This window comes from Dendrobates tinctorius, unplaced genomic scaffold (genome assembly GCF_039654945.1).
Source record: "Dendrobates tinctorius isolate UK_male_01 unplaced genomic scaffold, ASM3965494v1 ptg000203l, whole genome shotgun sequence".
NCBI classification, from domain to species: domain Eukaryota; kingdom Metazoa; phylum Chordata; class Amphibia; order Anura; family Dendrobatidae; genus Dendrobates; species Dendrobates tinctorius.
Genome location: NW_027361870.1, coordinates 17,634,815 through 17,641,247, shown reverse-complemented (window position 1 = coordinate 17,641,247; position 6,433 = coordinate 17,634,815). Strand labels below are relative to the sequence as shown.

Genomic DNA, 6,433 nt, shown 5'->3' with positions numbered 1-6,433 from the left:
TTATTTTAATAAGTATTTATGTTAAATAAATTATTGATTTTAATAGTTTATTGATTTGCCTATGCCTTTTTTTTCCCCTGCATTATGCATGGCAGGATATGGTACATAATGATTGTTTGGAGGTGGTAATTTCATTGTTGGACTTTTTTGATATGTACTGAATATAATAGTGTTGGCTTAGAAAAAAAAAAATAACTTCAGCAAAACATGAAAAAAACAGCAATGCGTGTACTAAAGGAGTTTTTCTCATTAAAATATATTGAAAATGTATTTGATGTGTTTTTAATGTGGATTTAGGAGCAAAATCTATTTCTAAATCTTCATCAAAAGAATCTGTGTGAACGTACCATTCGAGTGCTGATTTTTGGAGATGAGAGACCTGTAAGCAGAATTTGTGCCTTTCAGACATTTATGGTATGTACTTTCGATTTGCAACAAATGTCAAAGGTTATACCCTGATAAGTTTCAGTATAACCCAGAAAGGTTGTACACCCCTGCTCTAAAAGATTAACACTGTGACATCTGCTATTTGAGGCAGGTTCCCAGCATAAGCCTGAAGCTATTGTATATACTCCAACAGTTTATCTTAAGGCACAAAGCAAAGATGTATGTAGTCTTACCACAATGTGATTAAAAGGGTGAGAGACATGTGAAGAAGGAGGTTTCTTTTCCTCTGGTGTTGACTTGTGACTGAGCATTGAACGTCCTGGTCTTATGAGCATACACTGAAGCTGGAGCTATGGTCTCTGTTCTGTGGCTGTTGTCCTGCTGGCTGGACACACAAACCCTTGTATATATATTGCTCTTTGGACTATTGGCGATTGTAATCTATACAAAGCTAAGAGGCAAAGATGTATTCTTCAATCCTCAGGGAAGAGCGGTGCTCATCACAGGCTGTGACTCGGGCTTTGGAAACCTGCTGGCTCTCCGGCTGCTTGATATGGGATTCACCGTCTTTGCTGCTTGTCTTTTCCCAGATGGAGACGGAGCTCAGGCTCTGATAAACCATTCATCCCCTGGGCAGGTGAAAGTCATCAGGCTAGATGTGACCAGCGATGAAGAGATGGAGAAGGTGAAACAATACGTGAAGGAAAACCTCCCTGACAAAGGTAAGAAGGTTATTAGTAAATATCTATCAAAAAACATAAAAAACATATAAAGTAAAAAGCTGGGTTTCTCTTAGTACTTGTGGGGCTGCTGTTTGTGAGTTGAATGATCACTCTGACACATCTGTTTTTGATCATCTATTGTAACTCTGTGAATCCTTTAAAAAAAACATAAAAGCTGTGCTTTTAAAAAAAATTGAACCTTTTTTTTTCCCATTTTTCATATCATTGTGTTAAAGAAATTCAAAAATCTTGAAGTTTCTTCTGGCCACTTAACCTTCCAGTTGTGTAGTTCAGCAATTATCTCATTAATATCACAAGCAGAGGATCAGTAATTACAGCAAATTGCTACAGATTTTTGTAGCTGTTTTTGGGATAACTGTATTCACAGGTGAACACATTCTTTTTTTAACATACTGCCTTGACTAAAGGGGTATTCGAGATTCCTCAGAGCATCTACACCCCTTACCCCCATTTTATTCAATAAAACCCATCTTTACCCGATTCCTAGCCCCCTGTCCCTCAAGAAGCTAAATAATGACAATCACACATGTTGTTTTGGATAAATTGGCCACAGCAGCCATTTATTTAACATATTAACAAACATTTTAAATATAATAACCCGGAGGGGCAGTCCTCAAAGCCCCGAAACCAAAACCCATTATGTTAGTAATCCAACTTGGCCCCAGGTCGAGTCTTGCCCCCAGACGTTAAGCACCAGCTCAAAGGCACCAAAAAACAACCCGCCTGGCCAGAATCCATTACCATAGAACCCGGGTCCCCTTTATCCCTTCCTCGGGATACTTAAAATACCTGTCCACTTGAGTCCACGCTGGAGGGAGGCCAGGACATCTTCTGATCCCCCCCCCCTGAGCCGCCAGCCTCACCAACTTCAAGGACCACCCCCACGCCCTACTGCCGTGACAAAAAGACAATACAATTATATAATATTGTAACATTAACTTTGGATACCAAAACCACGCGAATAGCTCCATATGTCCAAATTAATTAAAACACCCTTATGCCAACGTCAATATATAAGGGACAGTGGGTGGGAGATTTTTACAGCTACTAAGGGGCACCTAAAATGGTTGCCCCACTAAGATGGCTCCCCCTATTTATAATGTCAGCCCCCTTGACCCCCCTCTTTTGACCCTCCTTCCAACTAAACCCAGTCCATCTCTACTCAGCACATTCAGTTAAGCTTTACAATGCCTCACCCTAACAACCGTCCACAGCTCCTTCTATCCCTCTCAACCCTGTCATGTCGTCCTCCCTTCTATGACCTGTGGCCCAGTACGGCCTCAATCAGCCATGAACCCTATCTTCATGAAGCAGGGGTGCAACATGAAGTTGGGGGTGAAAGATGAATTCCACTCCCACCGCAACTGCCCCACTTTGATAATGGACACATTTTTTTCTTTTCTTTCAGGGCTGTGGGGACTTGTGAACAATGCAGGAGTATTCACATACGGAATGGTCGAATGGCAAACAATAGATAAATACCAGAACGTTCTTGATGTCAACCTTTTGGGAAGTATTAGGACAACTCTGGCTTTGGCTCCACTTATCAGGAAAAGCAAAGGTGAGATCTGTACTATAAGATGGCATAATAGATAGTAATTAACATTTCTTATTACACCTAATCCTTACCCAGATCTTTCTAAAGGGTACTTCACACATAACTGTGACATCGGCGGCTATGCCCGCCGATGTCCCTTCCAGGGCAGCGCGCACCGCAGCGCTTTCCTACCTGCGCGCTCCTGTCCGGCCTCGTGCCCGTCGTCCACGCTCCCTCACTGCGGCTCCTGGCTCCAGCTCTCTGTCACGCGCGCGCCCCCTCCCTTCCTCTGTCTCCAGCGGTGGGCGGCGCTGAGGGTCCGGCCTGGCACACGCACTTCCGGGGGCTGGTATATTTCAGGCGTCCTCGCTGTTAGGAGGACGCCTGATGATTGTGTAGCAATCTGGCCCCTACAGTTCGTCTGTAGCTAGTCCTGTCCTGCCTATCCTTCCTGCCTTTCTCTGTGTCGACCTCCCCGCTCTCCCCAGTCGGTCCAGGCTCTCCTGTTCCTCCATTCCATGTGCCGTCCCCTGTCTCCAGTTCGCCTTGGTTCCTCTTCTGGTCTTTCCGTATTCAGCCCTTCCCTGAGCCACCTGTCCCTGCTAGTAGTTTTGTCCGCTGCTTCTCTAGGCCTTTTGTTCGTGGAGCCGTCCCTCTTGGTTCCGGCTGTCGCGCCTCCGTCCTCTGTGGTCCTGCCCCAAACGGTCCCTGTATAGGGGTCGGTCTTCACCTGGTGTGCTCGACCCGGGGGCTCCGGATCCGCGATCCAGAGGGTCCACTCTCTGACATAGTCTCTGTCAGCACTACAGTATCATCAGGCCATGGACCCCGCCGGTGCCGCGGCGGCCACTCAAAAGGAACTGCTTTTCCTAAGGGAAAATCAGACCCGTATCATGTCATTCATGAAGTCCATGGACACCCGGCTCTCCGCCTTGCAAACCGCTGACCCAGCGCATGCACCCCTCTTAGTCAGTCTCCAGCAGGAGCTCGCACAGCAGCGCGATGCGCAATCTCACATTTTGGGGTATATGGCGTCCGTGGATGATCGGCTGCTTTCTTTGCAGTCCTCTGCGGCCGCTTCTAACCAAGCCCGGGACGCTGTCTCTTGCCCTCCTCCCCGTCTTGGTAAGCCGCCTAGGTACTGTGGGGACCCAAAATTGTGTAGGGGATTTTTAAATCAGTGCAGATTGCACTTTGATCTTCTGCCCCAACAATACCCCACGGACCGTGCCAAGGTGGCCTTTATTATCTCCCATCTAGAGGGGGAGGCGCTGGCTTGGGTGAATCCGTTGTGGGAGAGGGATGACCCGGTGGTGACTAACATCCAGAGTTTTTTGGAAACGTTCCGTAAGGTTTTTGATGAACCCGGACGCCTTGCTTCCTCTACAGAGGCCCTTTTTAACCTCTGCCAGGGATCCCTTACTGTAGGGCAATACGCCATCCGTTTCCGGACCCTGTCCTCGGAGCTGGGGTGGAATAACGAAGCCCTGGTTGGTGCATTTTGGAGAGGCCTTTCTTGTAAAATCAAAGACGAGTTGGCCGGGCGTGACCTCCCTACCACCCTGGAGGATCTCATCTCCCTGGCTACCCGTATTGACCTGCGTTTTCAGGAACGCGCTAGAGAGTCAGCCAGGGAGAGGAGGTCCTTTAGGTTATACCAAGCTCCCATTCCGCGCACCGTTGCCCTTCCTAGTAACACTGTCCCCGAGCCTATGCAGGTGGATCGCATCAAGCTGTCCGAACAACGCCGTAAGGAGAGGATGTCTAAGGGACTCTGCCTATATTGTGGAGGGGCCAATCACTTCGTCCGCACTTGTCCTGAGAGACCGGGAAACGCATCCGCCTAGGCCAGGTAGGAGAGGGCCCCCTAGGTAATATGACCCCCTCTCTCCCACTTACTCTTTCAGCTCTGCTTATTGCAGGTCGGGGGCGTGGCTCTGTGGAGGCGTATGTGGACTCGGGCGCAGCAGGCAACTTCATTCGCCAGGAGGAGGTTGACAAACTCCAGATTCCCGTGGTCGTCCTAAGTAACCCTCGAGCAATCACCTCCGTCGATGGCAAACCTCTTCCTGGGCTCATTACCACGGTTACCATTGAAGTAAAGCTACAGATTGGCGCACTTCATTCAGAGAAGATTGCCTTCTATGTCCTGCCTCAATTATCCCATGCCATTCTCTTAGGACTTCCTTGGCTTAGGCGGCATGAGCCAGTCATCGACTGGCGCTCCGGAGAGATCCTACGTTGGGGGCACCCCTGCCATGCTATCTGTTTACGTACCCTGGTTCGTTCCCATCCTCAGCTTAGGCCAACGGACCTTTCCGGCCTTCCTGCTCCATACCACGCCTACGCTGATGTTTTTTGCAAAAAGGAGGCGGATTCCCTGCCTCCGCACCGGCCCTACGACTGCCCCATCGACCTGATTCCTGGAGCGGTTCCTCCCAGAGGTAGAACTTACCCTCTTTCTCCTGCCGAAACCTCTGCTATGACGGAATATATCCAAGAAAATCTGTCCAAGGGGTTTATCCGGAAATCCTCCTCTCCTGCGGGCGCAGGTTTCTTCTTCGTCCGGAAGAAAGACGGATCACTGCGGCCTTGCATTGATTACCGGGGTCTAAACAATATCACCGTTAAAAATCGTTACCCCCTTCCGTTGATTCCTGAGCTCTTTGACCGTCTGAGAGGAGCCCGGATCTTCACGAAGTTGGATTTGCGGGGGGCCTACAATTTGGTCCGGATCCGTGCAGGGGATGAGTGGAAAACGGCCTTCAATACCCGTGACGGGCATTATGAATACCTGGTTATGCCCTTCGGCCTCTGCAACGCTCCCGCTGTATTTCAAGAATTTATCAACGAGGTATTCCGGGATCTACTCTACTCCTGTGTGGTCATCTATCTTGATGACATTCTCGTTTTCTCGCCCGACTTGCCCTCCCATCGCAAAAGCGTACGCTTGGTCTTGCACCGCCTCCGAGAGAACCAACTCTACGCCAAGATTGAGAAATGCCTTTTTGAGCAGTCGTCACTGCCCTTCTTGGGATATGTCGTCACTGATTCCGGCCTAAAGATGGATCCCGAAAAACTCAGTGCGGTACTCAAGTGGCCCCGTCCAGTGGGGATTAAGGCCATCCAGCGGTTCCTTGGATTCGCAAATTATTACCGTCAGTTTGTGCCTCACTTTTCTACGGTTACCAAACCCATCACGGCCTTGACCCGCAAGGGAATGAAGCCCAACAGCTGGTCCCCTGAAGCTGAAAACGCTTTCCAAGCCCTGAAACGTTCCTTTGCGTCAGCACCCATTTTGCATCGGCCTGTGACCAGCAGGCCCTTCGTCCTGGAAGTGGATGCCTCCTCCACTGGAGCTGGAGCAGTCCTGTCCCAGCAGGCTTCATCCGGACGGTTGGTTCCTTGCGGCTTCTTTTCTAAAGTCTTCTCACCTGCGGAGTGCAACTATTCCATTGGAGACCGAGAATTACTGGCCATTAAGATGGCTTTGGCTGAATGGCGGTATTTACTCGAGGGGGCTGTACATCCCTTTACCATCCTCACTGACCACAAGAACCTGGCATACCTGCAGTCTGCCCAAAGACTCAATGCCCGGCAGGCCAGATGGGCCCTGTACTTCTCCCGCTTTGACTTCCAACTTCATTTCCGTCCTGGTAATAGGAACATCAAGGCCGATGCCCTTTCCAGGTCATTACAGTCATCGGAGAAGGATGAAGTCCCATCCCATATTATCGAGCCCACCAAAATGATCACCGTGGCCCCT

The 6,433-nt window shown here is 49.2% G+C and overlaps 1 pseudogene; it reads left to right on the top strand.

Annotated features, from left to right (window-relative positions):
* The first annotated feature begins 576 nt into the window (after positions 1-576).
* The window catches only part of LOC141057296 (retinol dehydrogenase 7-like), a 52,576-nt pseudogene continuing 46,719 nt past the window's right edge, over positions 577-6,433 (top strand).